The sequence below is a fragment of the Thamnophis elegans genome, chromosome 1 (assembly GCF_009769535.1).
Source record: "Thamnophis elegans isolate rThaEle1 chromosome 1, rThaEle1.pri, whole genome shotgun sequence".
Taxonomy (NCBI): Eukaryota; Metazoa; Chordata; class Lepidosauria; order Squamata; family Colubridae; genus Thamnophis; species Thamnophis elegans.
The window spans coordinates 102,290,620-102,311,542 of NC_045541.1; the positions used below are offsets into that span (position 1 = coordinate 102,290,620).

Genomic DNA, 20,923 nt, shown 5'->3' on the forward strand with positions numbered 1-20,923 from the left:
AACATACTTCCTACAGATTGATCACTCAGACTTGTATTTAGTGAACATTCATTCAGCAGCTATAGACTTTTTAAGGACATTTGACATTTAGGTAGTCCTCGACTTACAACCGAGGTTTAATGGCCAAATGAACTTATGATAGCCTTGGAAAACCAATGAGCAATGGACAGTAAATATCCCCCCTCCCCTCCTTGTGATATGACTGAGTTTCAGGCATTCGGCAACTAGCTTGCATTTATCATTGGTTGCAAAGTTCCGGGATAGCAATTCACAATGTTTTTTTCTGCTTTCCAACAAAAATGCTTATTTGAGAGAATGAATTTGCTGTATGATCGCATGATTTGCTTGAACCACAAAACAGTAAAAAATGGTATAGATTCACATAAGTGCTTTGACATGACTGTAATGACTTACAATCAAAATTACAGTTCCTATTGTTGTCTTTAAGTCATGGACTACCTATACTTACTGTATATGCATCTTTAGATCTTCCAACTCTCAGTTTCATGAAACGAAAAGAATCATACTCTTATAGCGAAGCATATAGGACATTTATTTCTGGTAACAGATCATATACTACCTACTATCTTCAAATCAACATATGTTTTCCTTAATATTTTTCCATCAATTGCTCCAACTTTAGTAAATATTTACCATAGGACAGATATCTCTTCCATTCTTTTTTCTTTTTCTTTTTACCACTTGTGTATAATTGATTTACTTCAATCACATTTTCTTGTGACATGCAATTACTTTGGTTTTTGATATATTAATTTTCCATACTTAGTTACATGCATACTGATCCATACTCATGCATCTCATATGTATTGTAAATCATCCTCATTGTCAACCTAATCTGCCTTCAAAATATCTACATTCACATTCTTCAGTTAATATATCTCTAATTTCACTACAGGCATTCTGTATATAACACCTTCTCCTTGCCCAATATTTATAATATTTTATTTTTCTTTTGGTATTATTTTTTTTATAATTTTAAAAGCTTTAAATACTATTTGTGAGATGGGTAGCCATATAAATTTGAAGGAGGGATGGGCATATATATTTATCTGTAAATGCATTAAATGATAAGGAAAATATCACACATCTATATCCCACTCCCAGCTGAGAACTGAAGTATTCCCTTTTTTCACAGTGCTTTATTTCCATCTTATGTCACCCACCCCATAATCAATCTTCAATTTTATAGTTACAAAAAAAGCCATAATTCAAAACTACAGTATTAATTGAGTCATGCATTTTTTTTAGATTGACAAAGTAGAATAAAATGTGTTTGTCACAGACATAAATTATCAGTGATTTGCTGAAGAGCAAACATCTGCTTGGCATACTTCCTGTTCAGCACAAAGCCTCCCTGCACTTCCTAAATTTGCTCATCACTTATCTTTTCAATCAGAATTCTGTCAACACTTTCTGAGGCATATTTAACAAATGATCCCCCAAGTATGTTTTGCACTTTCCACCTTTCCTTATATAAATACCAATCATCTATGCCTTCTAATCATCTGGTACAAGTTTACCCTCCTTTGCATTGTCTCATCCCTTGTCTTTCATATTTGTAGCTTTATATTTCTAAATTTTCTGTTCTGTTCAGATTCAGTCTTCAACAAAATGTTAAACAAGTCATAAGCATAAGCATAAACATAAGCAAGCTACATTTATATTTAACATTTATCCAGTTCTATAATCTATGTCTGCAATCTTACATGTTTTCCCAACATTCTTATAGCATTTAATATATGAATATTCTTTTCATATATTTTTCTTAGATACTAGCAGATACAGTGTTCATTTTAATTTTATATTCAATGTATTTAATTATTTAACATATTATTTGGATATGCAACTGCCAATGTCTACGGAGATTTGCAATCACCCAGGTCATGGTTGTCCTGAAGGTCTTTTCAAAAGTCAACTGGATTTTCTTTACTTTTATTTTCTTGAAAACATTTTGCTTCTCATCCAAGAAGCTTCTTCAGTTCTGAAGGTGCTTTTTAAAGGCAACTGGATTTTATTTTTTCTTGAAAATATTTCACTTCTCATCAAAGAAGCTGTTTCAAAAAAAATGCTCAAGATCCAGGTTCCCATGAGAAATGGATTCCGCCCACCTGGTAAGATCCACTAGGGATCTTTCTGTAGATCCCATACCCTTGGGATATTGATACCAGAGCCTATGTCTGTGCCTGCATTCCCACTGTGCAACAGCATTCCTGAAATAAGGGCAGACTTTTCTTTACAATTATTTTTAAACAACTAGTCTTTCCAAAGGACATTAGGGGAAGTTACAAATATCCAAATGAATCCTGAAAGCATGGCTACAGGGAGATGAGAAGGGTTTAGTAACACTTGTTACATTGTTTTGTTTTGTTTTTATTTTAGCTGCTTTTGCTGTTAGCCTTAATTGTGTTTTAATTCAATTACTGGATTGTAGAATGCATGCTGCTCAGAGTCAGATGTAATTGGAACAGCATATAAATCTTCCTAATAAATTAATAAAGAAATACATCTGAGATGCCCTTTTTAGCAGCCATCCAGCCCTACTAAATCCTTGAGGTATAGCAACCATGAAAACAGTATGCAAATGATGCAATTATATAATTCAGTTTAATATTCCCCACTCAGCACACTTTTTACAATTATTATTTCATTACACCTTCCAAAGAAATATCTGACTAAAGAAATATCCTGGTACAATTTAAAATCTGGTTAATAGCATTTAAATCCAGAAGAAATCCTGTCAGTGATTTGCTTCTTCATCCAAACTTGCCTTTTGAGTAGAATGCACTTTAAACAGAATTATTCATTAAAATATGTTGAATGGTGCAACAGAAGGCTTGTCTTGTGCTGTTTTTCTCATTAAAAATATGGCCCACTCATTGGAGTAAACTGCCTTCTGGGCTTTCTTTAGCCACCAAGGGTTTAGATTTCTGCTTCATAAAGCACCACCAGGCTTCCATTATCCCTTCATTAATAGAACATCCCAATATTTGTCTTTGTTACTGCAGTAAAAAAGTTTCAGGCATGTTTTTGTCCCATTAGTAGCGTTAGATACAAAGGGAGCAATAATTGAATGAATGTTACAAAAACAGCTAAAGCTACAGCAAGAAGAATTTTCTATGCACTGAATACTAAAGCCTAGAAGGAAAAGGAGGCATTTATATTTTTAAAAAAACCTGGCTTCTAATGGGAATGAATGTACAAAAATGCTATTATAACTCTTTTCTGGACAGACGTTTATCTTATACTCTCCCAGAAGTAAGTGGCTAGTAACTCCCTGCACTCTGAAATGTTTTAATGAACACCTGCATGCTGTAGCCACTCCCCTTTGCCCAGTGATGGGTTGCCATTTTTTTTACTACCTGTTCGGGTGCACTCCCACAACACCTCTGCGCATGCACAGAAGCGTCCGGGCAAGTGGGCGGATCCTCCCGTCGTTGCTACTACCGGTTTGGCCCGGTTGCTTCGGATCGGGAGCAATCCATCTCTGCCTTTGCCTTACCTCAAAATTAAACTTCATTTAACCTATAATAAATTACTATCAAGTAGAGCACAGGTGTCAAACTTATGGGGTCTCATTGCTGTCACGACATATCATAACATTTTTTCCCTTCGCAGACTAGGGTGGGTGTGGCCTGCGTGTGACACATCTGGCTTGCGGGCTGCCAGTTTGATACTTCTGAAGTAGAATGATAGAATTATAAGTAGTAGAAAGGTTTCCATGGCTTGCTAAGTGTTTGTAATTGGCTCAGAAGGGTGGATCCCTATCTTCCTTCCTTTAACCAAGTTTGGAGGCTTATCTGAATCTGAAATGCCACTAATTTGGGCTTACAGATTCTGTTACATGGCTAATGTTGGTATTCAATTTTCTGAAAACTAAAGGGAGCAGTACATTTCAAGTCACATGAGATATCTCAGATATGTTTCTACATTTAATTTTTTTTTTTTTTAAATGTAATACCCCACTCACATGCTATGGCAAATGCTTATTCTAGAAAACTCTGAAATGGCCTTTTGCTCTCATCAGATTCCCATTCATTCTATCGAAACACCTGTATTGTTAGTCTAATTTGCTTCTATGGGGCTTGTCTATGGCAAGGTCACAGGAGACCTATGCAGGTAGATGTGGTTTTTAGCTAGTGGTGGGATTCAGCCAGTTCGCACCTATTCGGGAGGACGAGTTAACTTTCTAAGCAGTTTGGAGAACCGGTTATTGAAAGAAAACTCAATTTTTTTCCAATTTACAGGGCTAATCCTGTAAGGAAGGCAGGAAGGAAACATTCTGGTGTTGTTTCTAGCCTAATCTTTATTGCCCAGCTTACAGAAACTGCCTCTCTGGTTAACCCTTATTATATTGTAACAGCTAAGGCGAAGCGCCTATCAACCTGAATGACGTTGAGTTGGTCACACCCATCCAGTCACATGACCACTGAGCCCCTCCTACCCAGCTGGTCATTAGGGCAGAGAACCAGTTGTTAAATTATTTGAATCCCACCACTGGTCTTAGCCCTATAAATTTGTTTCACAGCCTGCATGTTCCCTGACTAGTAGGCAATATTGTTAGAGATTTTTTTCTACAGAAACAGAAAAAGAAATGTTGAGTGACAGAACTCATCTCCTCAATTTTTTAAAAAAATGATTATTATTCCCCCTCCCAAGAAAATGAGGTAGGAAACCTTTCCACGAATGAAGTGTACATTTCTTTGGGGATTTCCTCGCCACCCTGCTCCAAATTCATCAGTTCACAGTTTTTTAAAAAAATACTGTAGATCTTTTTTCTGTAGTGTAACAGAGTATACAGAAGATTATTAAGGAAAATGTAAAGAAAATGTATTATCAGATACATTATTTGCAGCCACCTAGAATTTGGTATAAGATGAACAGCTATATTAATGATTTTAATAAGTAATATAAGGCTATTATTGTACAAGATATTACCTCACAAATCATTATTAAAGAACATTCCTCAAACTTTCACATGATGATGGTTAAAATGTGGAAGAAAAATGTTTAATTTTTCCTGGATACTGCTAATGTAAAAAAGTACAAAATATTTTTCCCAAAGGGAAACAGATTACAAAATCCAATTTCTAAACCTGAACATTAATATCCCAATTGTTTCAGAAGAGTTCATCAGAAGAATTCTTTTTGATTTTCCTCTCATGGATAAAAGGATTGAAGATTTTATGTGGAAAATCAGCATTTTTATGATCATTTTTTTTACAACATCGTAGCTTAATTTCTTCCTCTTACTTTACTTCCTTCATAATATTCTTTTAGCCTTTACTCTGAGCCCCAGCAGAATAGTTAGGCAACATGGATGTTTCCTTTTTATTTTTACTGGGCATTTATCCAGGTAACCAATCAATTTAATTTGGATGGTTTAAAATAAAACATTGGCATAGATGAAACATCTGCCAAAGGAATATGTATTGTTATATTTATCTTCCACTGTGAAAACTCACTGTCTCTTGTTTGCAGCAAATATAATTTTCTCTTAAAGATTTCAAGGGAACCTAAGTTATGTTTAGTTGGGAGAAGACTTTTACTGCTGGCATCGTCAGTAGACTATGGAACAGGGACAATTCTGCCTTCTCTTTTCATGATAAAATTATTTATGGTATTAATACAGATAAGTGGGGGGTTTCAAATTTTTTTACTACCTACTCTGTGGGAGTGGCCTATTTTGTGGGCATGGCTTGGCGATCATGTCACTGACTGGGAGCGGCTTGGCAGTCATGTGACTGGGTGGGTATGGCCAACTTGTAACATGTAATGAAACTCACTTAACAATGCTCTTGCTTAGCAACCAAAATGTTGGGCTCAGTTGTGGTCATAAGTTCTCTTTCTTTCTTTCCTTTCTTTCTTTCCTTCTTTTCTCTTTCTTTCTTTCCCTTTCTTTCTCTCCTTTCTTCCCTCCCTCCTTCCTTTCTTCTCTCTCTCTCTCCCTTCCTTCCTCTTTCTTTGTCTTTCCTTCCTTCTTTCTTTCTATTTCTTTTTCTCTTTCATTCTATTTCTTTCTCTCTTACTCTTACTCTTTCTTTCTTTCCAAAGGGACACAATAGGTGGACCCAACTAGACGTTATGCACCATAAAATATATGCCACCATACAAAGCTGACCCACGAACTGAGCAACAGACACTTCACTGCTGTGAAAAAAATATTCCTTGTATTTACCTAGCATTCCATCTTTTATAGGCTTTATAAACATATTTATTTCCATAAGAGAAGAGAGAGATCAGCTGGCAGAAGTGGGCTGCATTGTTAATCTGAGGGGACAACCAGTTTTACCTTTCCTTTTCATCCAAAGCTGGTGAAATAGTGGTTATTCTGAACTGGTGACAGAAAAGATTGAAGTGAAGGGCCAATATTTTTGTCTCTTGCATACATGCAATATAAAGGCATTATTGTGCATGCATTTTTTGTCTGGATAAAAAGAACAGCTTGAGAGGAAAACACATTTTATCAACTCAGGCACCCTTTCAGGTTTAATACTGTTTGGACAGAGATAGCTAGCTAGTTAGGTAAATAGAGATAGATGATGATGATGATGATAATGATGATGATGATGATGATGATGATAGATAGATAGATAGTTATAGATAGATAGATAGATAGATAGATAGATAGATAGATAGATAGATAGATAGATAGATAGATAGATAGGAGGGAGGATGGAAGTTCCATCTTCTGAATCCATTTTCCAGCATGAGAAATCTTCTTCGAAATTTTGTAATGAATCCAGATGGACCCAAAAATAACTTTGATATTTACAGGGTGGACAGATTCACAATTGTATTGATTTTATTTGTATGCCGCCCTTTTCCCCCGAAGGGGACAATCTTTAATATATCAACATTATATAAAAATTAGTTGTTATAGCCCATCATCTTATATCCAGAAAGGCTCCTGAGATCAATTAGATTTCCCCAAAGAGCTTATCCTTCTCTCTCTCTCTCTCTCCCTCCCTCCCTCCCTCCCTCCCTCCCTCCTCCCTCTCTCTCTCTCTCTTTCTCTCTCTCTCTCTTTCTCTCTCATACACACACACACACACACACCTCTGGTCTGGGCACATAGACGGTGGTGGCAGTGGTAGAGCTTACTTTAGCTCTCTGACATCCCAGAACTGTGCTGCACCGGAGAGTTCTGCGTGGATGTGCCTGGGAGCAGCAGCGGTAGAGGCAGTAGGGGAGAGCTTGCCTTGGCTCTCCGTCATCCCAGAACTGCACCGCACTGTGGAGTTCTCCATGGATGTGCCTGACAGCAGCAGCTGTACAGCATACCCTGCCTCCGGTGGTCCGTTCCCCCAGCTGAATCAACTGCAATGGAGATTTCTGTGTGGACATGCCTGGCGGCGGTGTGCTCAGCAGCATGAAGACCTGGTGCCTGATCCTTCAAGCAGTGGTCACTTCAAGTGGGCCCAAACTAGCCATAGGGCAGGTGGAGGGGAGGGGGCTCTGACCACCTCCCCCCCAGCAGCTGCTGTGTCACATTGCAGGACCCAGGGCAGCCTTGATCCTCGCCTTCCTGCTGCCTCCAGCGCTCCTTTGCATCCTGTTGCTGGCTGTAGTTGACTTTCTCCTAGTGATCCTTTAAAAAGTTAAAAAAAAAAAAACCCTTCTTTTTTGAGTTCTAAATTCAAGCCGTCTTCCGCAAAAGTTTCTACCCTTCCCTAGATGCAATTGGATTGGTCAACAAGAGACTGGTCTCAGGGTTAACCCTCATTTGAACTGAATAATTGGCCACTTAAACCATTTTCCTTCCTCTCTTTTTACTATGACATTTTATAGAATCACCACTAGTTTGGGAAGGATGAGGTGGGATCTCAGCTGTCACAATAATGCCATTGTAGCATGTTGGTTTTTCAAAACAACCACTTAGGGCCAGAACTTCATGGAAATTTTGAATGTACAAATGACAGCTGGATCTGTCTTAACATTTAAGCTGTGATTCGGTCCAGTGCACAAGCCTATTCCAAACATAGTAGTTTGCACTGAAAACTGTTGCTATGGATTCAGGCAAGAGCAGATGTAGCCAAAATAGACAAATTCATTTTTATAAGTTTCAATTACTTTCTCAATATTTCCTTCAATGAACAATGTTTTGAGATTCAATAACTGCCTTTTGCCTATTATGATTTATCTAGCAAAGTAACTGAAGGCTACATATTGCATGATGCCTAAGTTTGCCACACTCAACTATTCCTGGAACCCAAGTATTATACAAATGCATAATTCAGACAGCTGTTCCTCTTTGAAGTAAACAAGGTGCGATCCAAATTCTCCTCAGCTTTTGAATATCAATGTCTCCTCAATTATATCCCCCTGTAATATGCCACTGGCAGTATTCGAGGCCTCCTAGTTTCTAATTAAGCACCTCCACTGTGAATGTAATTAGCAGTTTAATTAGGATCATCATTCCCTAGCACTGTTTTAACAATCTAAACCAACTGCGAGATCCTGGCTAGATCTTAATGAAATCCTACTGCTCTTATAGACTTTCCTTCTGAGGGGTGAAGGCTGTCAACTCACTTTATGCATTTCTGTAGGAATTTATTGATTAATCATGATCAGAAACAGGAACATTCATTGCTTCCTAGTCAGAGAAAGGAAGGACACCATTCATTTTTGACATGTTTATTGCCTGCCCACACTGCTGATCTTTTACTTTCCTGCATAGATGATGAAAAGCAATGTGAAACAGAGCTTCTATTAATAAAGCACTTTAAAATTCAGAGGTGACATTTTGTACACTTGCCTTTCTATTTCTTTCTCCTTTTCTTAAAATGTTGTCTTTGGGGAATAGTAGTAGCTCAAAGCCTGGGGTTGCCACGAACAGCCCTAATATCAAGCACCTCTTTGATAGCACTAAGGCAGTGCTTTCTGGGGGCAGAAAGTTTTTTCCATGGAGCAGAGGGGTATGGTTTTTGCTGTGTATGAGCAGTTCTCCCTCTGGTCCGCATAGCAGGGATGTGCAGTCAGGGGAGGCAGAGCCTCACCACTGTCATCATGAAAAGAAAAAAAAATGTAAAAGGAAAAAGGCTGAGGTAGTTGCTGCCAGAGTCACAGTGGATGACTCTGCTTAGTGCTTAACTGTGTAAAAAAGCCTCTAAAAAAGTGCCCGCTACAGGGGGTGGCAGGAGAACGAGGTGCCTCATTTAGTCTGACTTTATGATCACTCGAGCAGAGCTAAGCAAGGGTTAAAGGCTGAAAAATTCTTTATGTAGATGAGGCACGTGGTTCTCTCGCCTCCTCCTGTAGAGGACGTTTTTTAGAGGCTTTTTAGAGGCTCTGGGAACAGCTACCTCAGTCTGACCTCAGAGCTCTTGCTTTTTTCCGTTTACATTTTTTTTTGTTTTCATGATGGCAGGCAAGAGCAGAGTTGAAATCCTTTCTGAAACAGCTGGAAAAGGTGCGCATGTGGGGAGGGGGGAGGAATTCAAAAAGTTTAATTGCATGCAGAGCCATGTTGCCTTTTCAAACACACACACACACACACACACACACACACACACACACACACACAGAGCTGGATAAAAGTATATAAGCCCAGCTTCACTGATTACAAGTTTGAAAAGGCAACGTGGCTCCACCTGCAATCAAAGGCTCGGATTGGAAGGCAGCAGGGGAATGGGGGGGCGGGGTATGGTACAGGGCGGGGCATAACCTTTTCCTAGGGGGTCACAGCAAGATCAACAGCAGTTTACAACTTCCGCGACACCTCATTTTAAAGCCCATAAAAAACTGAATTGAATGAGCTATTAAATGTTAAATTTGCTTTAAGAATGGCTGGAAAATTCGATTCGGAAGAACAAAGGATCATTGACAGAATAAAATGCATTGCCTTTCGAGAGGCTCGCGATGCTGGAGCCAGATCTCAATTCGCCAGATCTCAATCCGGCAGAGAACATTGGGGCCATAATTAAGGATGAAGTGGAAGCTCTGATGATTCAGGAGCAAGGTCAAAATCGATATTCGGTTGAAACTTTGAGAATGAATTTGGAAACTGTGTTGAAAAATCTGGAAAATCGAACGGAACTGTTTGAAGATTTGTTGTGTTCTTATCCACCTCGTTTGAATGCTGTTCGAAGGGCTAATGGTGGTCATACTGACTATTAAAACATGTCAATAAACTCAGTTTTTGATGGGCTTTCGAATGGTGTATGAATTATTTGTGTTGTTATTACAAGTGTTGCTGTGACCCCCTAGGAAAAGGTTATGCCCCGCCCTGTAGAAGAGCTGCTTTCAAGCCATTGGAAAATATATCCAATCCAACTTCTGTGTTTGTGTTTTCTTGAGAATGAGTGAGTGAGAGAGGGATCCAACTTCTCTGTGCGCGTGTGTCTGTTTGAGAGAGGGGGGAGGGAGGGAGAGAGGGAGGAAGGAGGAGGAGGGAGAAGAAAAAGAATGAAGGAAAACTTATTTCGCAAAGGAGAACAATTGCTGTCGCTTTAAATCGGAACTGAGCATGCCTGGCTGTGGAATTCTGGGAGTTGAAGTCCACAAGTCTAAAAAAATTTGAAACCCCTGTGTCAGTGCCTCACCAGCCATAAACCTCACTGCACATCACTTCCTCATAGCTAGGTGGCGCTGTGCTACGCTCTGATTGGTTGCCTGTTTGACAGCCGGCATATATAAAGAGCTGTCAAACAGGCACTCAGCTGTTGCCATTAGCATAAGCGTGTGCATTGTGAATTGCTGCATTGGCAACCTGTTAGCGAATAAACCTGTTAGAATTTGGAAGTCTGGCTTGCCTCAGTTTTCCACCCATCGTTTTCCCAGCTAGAATAGTTTTGCATGCTGCCTGCATCCCACGGATGGGGCTTTGCTTGTTTGTGTGGACAGGTTGCTGGCATTCCGTGAGCTAGTACCAGTCCACGGACCAGCAGTTGGGGACCACTGCACTAATGCATCTAAGGAAGATTATATGTCTAGCTTTATACTGACATCTTTTTAATTAGGCAAGGGCATGATATCTTCCTCAAATTGCAAAGACATTTTGACTTTAAGCTATGGTATTTCAAGTCTTTTTTATTTTTTTATTTTTTTATTTTTTTATTTTTTATTTTTTATTTTATTAAAAATATGGAACGCTTCACGAATTTGCATGTCATCCTTGTGCAGGGGCCATGCTAATCTTCTCTGTATCGTCCTTTTTTATTGACAGGATTTTTTTTTATTTCTAGGAGTTTTGTGCTCAGGATAACATATAACAAACATGTTGAAAATCTTGTTCGACCCCTAGGCCCCTCAACTATAGGGTGCTGCAGGGTTTGGTCCTGTCCCCCCTCCTATTTAACATCTACATGAAGCCGCTGGGTGAGATCATCCGGCGCACGGGATTAAATATCATCAATATGCGGATGATATTCAATTGTATCTGTCCGCCCCGTGCCAACTCAGCGAAGCAGTGGAAGTGATGTGCCAGTCCCTGGAGGCTGTCAGGGTCTGGATGGGAGCGAACAAGCTTGCACTCAATCCAGACAAGACCGAGTGGCTATTGATGCTGCCTCCCAAGGTTAGTCCAGATATTCCATCTCTTAGCCTGGGAGGTGAAATTATACACCCCTCAGAGAGGGCCCACAATTTGGGTGTCCTCCTGGACCCGCAGCTGACATTAGAGCACCATCTGTCGGCTGTGACCAGGGAGGCTTTCGCCCAGGTTCGCCTGGTGCACCAGTTGCGGCCCTACCTGGACCGGGAGGCACTTCGAATAGTCACTCATGCCCTCGTCACCTCAAGACTGGATTGCTGTAACATGCTCTACATGGGGCTGCCCCTGAAGAGTGTTCGAAGACTACAGTTGGTCCAGAACGCAGCTGCGCGAGCGATATGGGATGTATCTAGATACACCCATATTACACCTATCCTCTGCGAGCTGCACTGGCTTCCTACTGGTCTCCGGACGTGCTTCAAGGTGCTAGTCGTTACTTTTAAAGCCCTTCATAGTTTAGGACCTGGCTACCTGAGAGACTGCCTCCTGCCACTGACCTCCCAACGACCAACAAGATCGCACAGGTTGGGCCTCCTCCGGGTGCCGTCAGCCAGACAATGCCAGCTGGCGACTCCCCGGGGGAGGGCCTTCTCTGTTGCTACGTGGCCCTGTGGAACGATCTACCTGCAGAGATCCGGACCCTCACCACTCTCCCAGCCTTCCGTAAAGCCGTCAAGACCTGGCTGTTCCGGCAGGCCTGGGGCTGTTTATTGATATCCAGCCCCATTTAGATGGAATGGGTGATATTTTAATACTGTATTTTATTTTTTATCTCTATTTTTAAAATTAAATGTTTCTTGTCTGTTGTGAGCCACCCAGAGTCCCTATGGGAGTGGGCGGCATACAAATTTTAATAAACTTGAAACTTGTTCAAAGTCTAGTGATAACACTCTACTTATAATAAAGGAGGCAAGCAAATATTGTAGTCATGAGAGAATCAATGTCAAAAAATAAACAAGAAACAAAAACATTGCTCTGTGATGAGTGTCTAAGACTGTACTATGAAACCTGTTGTGGCCCAGGAGGAGCCGTTGGAGCTGCCACCAGACTCCGACAGCGAGGGGCCCTATGAGTTGACTCTGGAGCATGTGGAGGACCCTGGACAGGGTTCCAACTCCGAGCAGGGCACAGAGGGGCTGGTTGGCCACCAGGAGGCACCTGAGCCTTGGACCAGTGGGGAGGAGACAAGGGAGTTATTCCTGGATGCCCGGCAACGGAGAGCTAATAGGCATAAGGAACAGTTACCCAGTTACAGGAGATAATTGCACTCAGCTGGTGGTAATTAGGCTCCTCCAAGACTATAAAAGGAATGATTGTGCACATGCCCTTTGCAGGAGCCAACGTATTCACTAGAGCTGGAGAACTCTCGTGGCTAGCTTGGCAGGCTGGATTGCTGCCAAGGTTAGTCTGTGCTGGATTGCTGTCTAGTCTGTGGTGGATTGCTGCCAAGGCCTGGACTGTGCTGGATTGCTGCCAAGGTCCTGTCTCTGTGTTAAAAAATCCTTGAAGTATTTTTTTCTCGGCGTGCTTTGGTGTAGGACAAGGGGGGGGGGGGTCAGAACAGAAACTACAGTCAAAAGTTTCAAGAATACTGATTTATTCAGGAAATTAGTAACAGAGTCCCAGGTTCAGGTTTATAATCATAAGAATAGGTTATAATAAATGTTCTAGTACACAACTTTGCTTATGGATAATTTTTTTTATGCAGGAAGTTTTATATTTCCACTGGATTCATCATGATGCTACTAAACCCTAAGCAAAACTTAGAATCACTCAAAAGCCTTCATTTCTAGGTACATTACGAATGCTTTCTACAAGGATCTAAAAAGTGACTCAGGAGATGTAGCAGTTCATTTTATTTCTATTTAAAAATTATTTATGTAAAACATTTGTATGTCACTTACAGTCAGACGTGGGTTCCTACTGGTTTGGAATAGTTCGGCTGAACGAGTAATGGTTTGCTGGCTTGGGTCATGGGAACTGGCAGTGACCCAGGCCTGCCACACCTCTGCACTGGTTCCCTGGTGTGTGCGGCATGTTTTTTTTTTCATTTTATAATGTTCTGTGCATGCGTAGACCTATTTATGGGAAACAGCACACAGACGCAGAACGCACGCAAAATTGCATGCTCACCAAACTGGCAGTAATGCCTGCAGCAACCCACCTCTGCTTACAGTATGTCTACAACTCTAAGTGACTTTCAATCCATATATCCCAAATTACTTCTAAGAAAAATTAAGAAAGCATCTGTCTGTTGCTATACCATTTAAAATATTTATTTCTGAATGGCTACATAAACATACTGGATTTCCTAAACCACTAAGAAATAGATGCTTTAAATTTGAAGTACCTCTGTTATTATTATAGAGTTATTATAATTAATGTGCTATTCTACTAAACCTATAGCCCAAAGTACATTACTACCTTATTTGTTTTAAAACTTCAGTGCATGCTCATTTTCTAAAATTATTATTGTTGCATTCCTAGTTTATTTCTAAAGAAATTGCACTATGTTGCAATTGAAGAAGTAGAACACCATCCACCATTTAAAGTTGTATCATATTGCTGTAAACACTTTATTAATTGATACTAAATAACTCTTTTCACTTATCTACAAATTCAAGTTAAAGACATACCTAGGAGCATATTTTGTTTATAACCCTTGCCTCAGAACCTAACCTTCAAACAACTTACTGTATTATAGTTAAGGAGGTTGCTATATTTTCTGATAATATTTTACTAGTCTGCATAGTCTTTCTGTCTCATGAATTTATAGAAATATTTCTGTTATAAATTTTTTAGAACTTTCTGGTTTTGTTCAGCCATTTGCTGAGAAATTACTGAGCATCTGCAATACACTATCCATGGATCCAGAAATTCTGGGATATGTTCTAAATGCATGCTAAGTTAGGCACTACAAGACTTATCCAATAATAGGATTTCTTATCAACCACATCAGTCAAAGTAGATCAAGTACTCGACTCCGCATCATTATATAGCAATAGATTGGAGCAAAAGATTGATATTAGAAAATAAGTTGTCTCTTAGGGAAACCACTCCTAAGCTTTATAATGGGAAAAAAAGCCCTTCTGAAAAATATCTAACTATGATTAGATATTGATACTTAGATCACTCTTTGAAAACTGCTGCTTTAGAAGTCATATACACATGAACACAATAAAATTATAGTTCCTTTGAAAAATTAAAACATTGGAAAGGAATTGTACAGTGATATCATTCATCAGTTTAGAACAAATAACATCAATCAGCAGCAATCATTCATTTCCAGTTAAAATATCTTTCCTGCCATTAGAACTATATTTTAGAAAACAGAAAAACGAAGTCATGGAATGCTTATAAAGGTTCATGAAGGTTAAACTAGAGTCAGTGTTCATTTTGCATTGCAAAGCAAAAATTATTATCTGAAAAAGTTGTAATTTGAAGAGCGCTTCTAATTCAAACTGAGCAGTAGCATTAAAGCCTAATGATCAGAATGCGTTAAATCAAGTTTATTAAATATTTAAGTTGATTAAAACATTGCAGCTTTTAAAGAAAAAAGCCAATAGCAACTGTCACACTGTTAAGATCTCATTTGTAATTAGTGATGATTTTCACATGGTTATTTTTGTTTATGTGATGAAAATTGAATTGTGGAAAGGCCTGTATATGTTGAACTATTCTCAGAGGAAAAAATAAGATATGAAGGAGAACTGTGATTAAATCTTGGAACATATATTTCCTGCTTTAAATGACTTTTCAATGTTTCTGATTGGGTTAATTGTATTTGCTTGACCCTTTCTCATTTACTTCATCTAAATTATTTTCTTTAAATCTGTTGCATCCATTTCTGGAGAAACAGAAATAGTCATATCTATCCATATGATGCTCATGTTTGTTTTACTAGAGAAGTAACAACATTGGAGTATAGCACTCATGGTATTTAGATTAGAAAAACAAAGTGGATGGATGCATTGTACACTCTATTTCCCGCCACTGCTGATCCCATCAAAATCAACATTCATCTTATTATTTTAGCTCATAGTTATATATTTTCATTATTTATTTATTAAACTTGCAGAGGCAACTGTAGGCTGCTTACAGACATTAAATTAAAATGGACTCTGAAACATTAAAACAATAAGGATCATAAGTTTAAAATTCAATTAAAAGTAACCAGGATGGGAAGGAACAAAGTGAGCACAGAAAGGAGCTGGGTCGGGGGTAGGTTCCTGAACTGGTTAGTACTGGTTCATTGCATGCGCACTTTACGTGTGCGCTGCTTGCTTCACTCGGCATGCACCGACCGGGCGTTGCTTGCACATGCACATTTGACTAAAAATTGCTCTGCGCATGCACAGAACCATGCCAGCAATGGCAGAAGTCACCGGAGAACTGGTTCGGTGTGTGTGTGTCAGGCCTGGATCACTGCCAGTTCTGTGACCCAGGCCTGAATTCTACTACCAGTTTGGCCCAACAGGGCCGAACCGGCAGTAACCCACTCTGAGGTGGGTGCTATTAGCTATCTTCAAAGTGCCACAAATCCATTAGGGCTCCTGGCTGGTTGGCACAGCCATGTTTTTCAGAAAGGCCCTTCAGAAAGCCAAAAGAGTGAATGTGGATTGCATGGGGGCATGATCATCTAGAAGTCGGGAGCTATGGCAAAACAGGTTCTTCTGGATGCCACCAGCTGCAATTCCTTGGGTAATTGGGACCACAGCATGTTCCTTCTGCCAGTGCAGATGGCGAGGATAATCCCATTGAGATAAGACAGTTTCTCAGGTGTCCTGGACCCATGGACTCATGGCTTTAACTGTGATAGCCAACACTTTGAATTGGGCCCAGAAACAAACTATCAGCCATTGCAGCACACAGGATATGGGCTGAAGCTTCCAGATACTCTTCAAGTGTAGGTCCATGTAGAGCACATAGCATAGTTTAAGTATGAGAAAACTAGAGTTTGAATAACTGAGTGCAGAGATTTCCAACTCCAGGAATGTGTGCAACTGGTGCACAACATGAAGTTGTGCAAAGGCTCTCCTAGCCATGATTGCTATTTGTTCATCTAGCAGGAGTGTGAGTACACGAGAAACCTCAGATTACACACTATGCCTGTTTGGGGTAATGCAAACCCATCCAGAACTAAATACCATATGTTAAAGTCCGAGAGCTAGAAGCATAGAAAGCTAGTTGTTGCCCCATTTCAGACCCCTACAGCCTTCAAGCGCTGTAGAAGGCAGCTACAGGATCACTTAGGTCAGATGTGATGGAGATATAAATTTGTACAGTGTACTAATGGTACCGCATCCCATGTTGGCCAATATTCTCTGACAGAGGCTTCTTTTAATGATAAAATATATGTTATACACATACATAGAAACACATATATAGAAAGGTTGATACAGAGAAAGAGATCTGATTGCAAATCTTCAATAATTTTTACAGATTTTTTTTGCTTCCAAATTCTTACTATGTACATATAAAAATATGCCATTAGAAGATTATGTTGTTTGTGAATTACTAAAATACTAAGATGTGCAAGGCAGTGGGAAAGCACATAGATTTTAGTTATGTCATGAAATGAAAACATTTCTAATAGGATTGATTTGACTTTCTTTAGATTTATCTTCTATAGAATCTATAATTCTAACTATATACTCTTGAGCTCATTTTATTTCTGTTGACAAATCCTCTTACAAGGGGAGAACTTTTTTCCGAAGATATGTCTCAACATTTTTATTGATAAGAGTATTTTTCCTTCTTTCCTTTTTTTCATTTCAATTTCTGCATTTTCTGCAAAGATAATAGAAAAAGAGGACATGGTGGCTCAGTGGCTAAGATGCTGAGCTTGTCAATGAGAAAGGTTGGCAGTTCTGTGGTTCGAATCCCTAACACTGCATAACGAAATGAGCTCCTGTTAATTGTCCTACCTTCTGCCAACCTAGCAGTTCGAAAGCATGTAAAAATGCAAGTAAAAACATAGGAACCACCTTTGATGGGAAGGTAACAGTGTTCTGTGCACCTTTGGCATTTAGTCGTGCCAGCCACATGACCACGGAGATATCTTCGGACAGTGCTCTTTGACTTTAAAACGGAGATGAGCACCACCCCCTAGAGTCAGGAATGACTAACACATATATGCGAGGGAAACCTTTACTTTTATCTAATAGAAAAATCTAATACTATGTATGCAGAAAGGCAAATAATTTTTTTATCCCAACTCCTTTTTTCTCCTCTGATTTTTGAAATCAGAAAATCTATCCAATCCTTTCCCCCTTTTGTTGAAAGGAATTTGGCTGACTTTGTCCTCGAGTGCCTCTCTCATAATTAAATAGGAATGATTTCTCCACTGCTGAAAGAGCTTCAGCTTCAGTTAATGTAATAATATGTCATTCATGTAATTGACTCTTGGCATGTTAAAGAAGAATGTGGGAGGGAAGTGTTTGAGTGTTGGCACAATCCCAGATACATCACTGAGTTCATTTCACTTCTATTCATGCTAATTTTAGGTTGAGGCAATGACATTATTGAACATCACTAAATGAATTTAGCTGTAGTGAGTCAAACTGATTGCAGGTTACAAATGCAATAAATAAATAAAATTTAATGAGGTCATGACAAAAGAAAGGCTATCAAGGCTACCACTAGCCCCTAAAGTATCAGTAAGAGCAATGGTATTATATACATTGTTTCTAGAAATGATCCAGAATGACAAATGGTTCTAATGAAACATTGTTACACTCTTGAAAACTAATTAAATCAGTGATGCACCATTGTCAATTTAGAGAGAAGGAAACTATCAATAAAAACCAGCCACTAGAATGATAGGTAACTGGATGTTAGTGATTTCTCTAAATATGAGGTTCACAGCTAAGGCAAGATGTGGGAGATCTATGAGAGGCTTCAGTTTCATGGTCATTCATCTGCTTAACAGGACGATGGGAAGAGGTAATATTATGACAAGATCCAGTGCTTCCATATTTCTGTGTAGGAAGTGATGGGAATGAAGTTACAAACATATACTTCCTTCCCCCCTATCTGGAGAAAGAAAACAAAGCCAACTGTGGAAATGATCTTGATCTTGTTCACAAAGAGAATCTGCATATCAGTATTTCTCAATCTCAGCAACATTAAGATGTATAAACATCAATTCCCAGTATTCTCAGCCCAGTATTCTCCAGTTGGCATGCTGTCTGGAGACTTAAATTCTAGAACTTAAAGTCCACACATCTTAAAATTGTTGAGGTTGAGAAACACTGCTATAAATAAACACCAAGCACATGCTTTTCTGGTGTTTGAATAAAATTCTTGACCTCAATGTTACCCCAAAATGTATTTATTTATTCAATTTATATGGCTGCCCATCTCACATGTATGACTCTGGATGGTCAATAATATTAAAACAAATCTACATACAAAAATCATATAATTCATAGCGGCTAAGAGAAATTTGCAACATATCACATAGTCAACACAATTGGTTTCATCCAGGTTTCAAGGCTTGACACAGAACCAAATGTTCAAGGCCTTGTGGAAGGCTAGCAGAATCAAAGCCATTCTGATCTTTGAAGGGATGGTATTCCAGAGAATGGATACCATGGCAGAAAAGGTTTCCCTTCTGATATCCAACCAAATGACATTTTCTTACAGAAGATACTCAAAACTTGTTCCTCCTGCAGAACTGGAAGTGTTTTCCATGTTTTTATTGAATCCAAATTCCCCATGCTATTTTGGCATCTGTTTCAGGTGACCATCTTCAAATGTTTGGAGATTACAACAAATGGAGAGAGGCAGAGCTTTTACAGTCTCTGGATTTGACAAGAGTAGAGCAACTATACGAAAAAGCAAGCCTGAAATGCTCTGAATTCCTCTTCCACTTTTTCAGAAAATGAGTAGAGCCCTTTGGTAAGCATGCTGACTGTTCAGAGAATTCAAGGAAGGCATGGAAGAGTATTTAAAGGAATTGATGGATTGGTCCGTGTTCTGTCCTCACCACACATTATTCTGCGTGTAACTCAACATGCTGCTAAACCCTTCTATCCTTCAATAATCCAGAGCATAAATGTATATTGTGATACTTTATTAAAGAACAGGATGAGGCAAAACAGCAATGTTATTTATGGGATAGAGATTTTGTCCTCAGAAGGACATATTTCACAGAGGAAGTTGGGTTCTTCTAGTGTTTCTGTTACCTCAGAATGCTACAAAATGGAGTCTAGCTTCTCAGGATGCACCACCCTCCCCCCAAGAGGGATAATGGAAGGATAAGTGTTCTTAGGTCAAACTCCACCAAACCAACTTCCAAACAATGAAAGATTTGTGTCTGGCCACCAGATGGAGCTCAATACATGTTAAAGAAAAACATCAGCAATAAAATACACAACTATATACTGTAGGCATGACAATCCCTCTCTTATAACAATTACAAATATTTATCTCATATAATATAGTTTAGATTAGCGTTTGCTTACCCCCCCCCCCCCAACACACACATATACTTAGCTACAGCTGTGGGAGGAAAGAAAAAACCCATTTCTTGTAATTTACAAATAAGTGCTATACAAATAGAGGCCAGAATTAATCTTTTAATCATCTTGTCGATTCACGCATCAAATAAAGGGACAAAATAGCCAACACTTAATAGTCTTTTGATATGATTTTATTTACAGAATTCTATTCCAAATCAACTTCCAGCAAAAAGTTCCTCTTATTATTAATATGTGTTAGATCCTTTCCCCCTTTCCTCTGAATATGCATTTGCTGCAATTGAAAATAATTTCTCCATTCAGAGGTGTCTCTATTCATGTAAATCACATGGGCAAATCTTAAACTGGCAGTTCTTTAATAGACCACAAATTGTATTTCCAGAAAGTCTCCAAAAGAATTCAATTAAATGTTAAATTAGGTACATAAAACTCTCATATTTCCTTCAGTTGCTTAGGGAAAACTAATAAGATAATACTGTAACTTCATATGCTGTAAGTTTACTTTATTTTTGAAGGATTCAGTGCCCCATATCAAAATTTCTTTCTTTTGAAATAAAATGAATAAAAATTGACTTTTCACTTTAAAATGAAAATGGTTGTGGATTATTTTCTAATGAAGAAAGAGGAATGCATGGGGATATGAAAGCAAATCTTTCCCACAGTCAACAGCATTTTCAATTGTAAAGGAGAATGGGAAAAAACCTGCAGATTTGTTTTTACTTTCTACTGCATGATTGGAGCAATTATAACAAGCCAATAAAGTTCCAGATGTGCGGAGTTACCATTCTGTAGCTTCAAATCTGTTTGCACATGGGAAAGTCTGAGATATTAATTTCTGGATGTCAGAGTTCTGATACAAATTTGAAAAAGAAAATAAAAACATGAAACAAAACCCACACATGTGCACAAACTATTAGGAAGCATCTCT

General features: G+C 38.9%; 1 non-coding gene across 1 annotated transcript; it reads right to left on the minus strand.

Annotated features, from left to right (window-relative positions):
• Positions 1 to 11,097: 11,097 nt before the first annotated feature.
• On the minus strand, positions 11,098 to 11,201 carry LOC116523781. The gene has a single exon (XR_004257141.1). It is a non-coding gene; the product is annotated as a U6 spliceosomal RNA (small nuclear RNA).
• Positions 11,202 to 20,923: the final 9,722 nt, after the last annotated feature.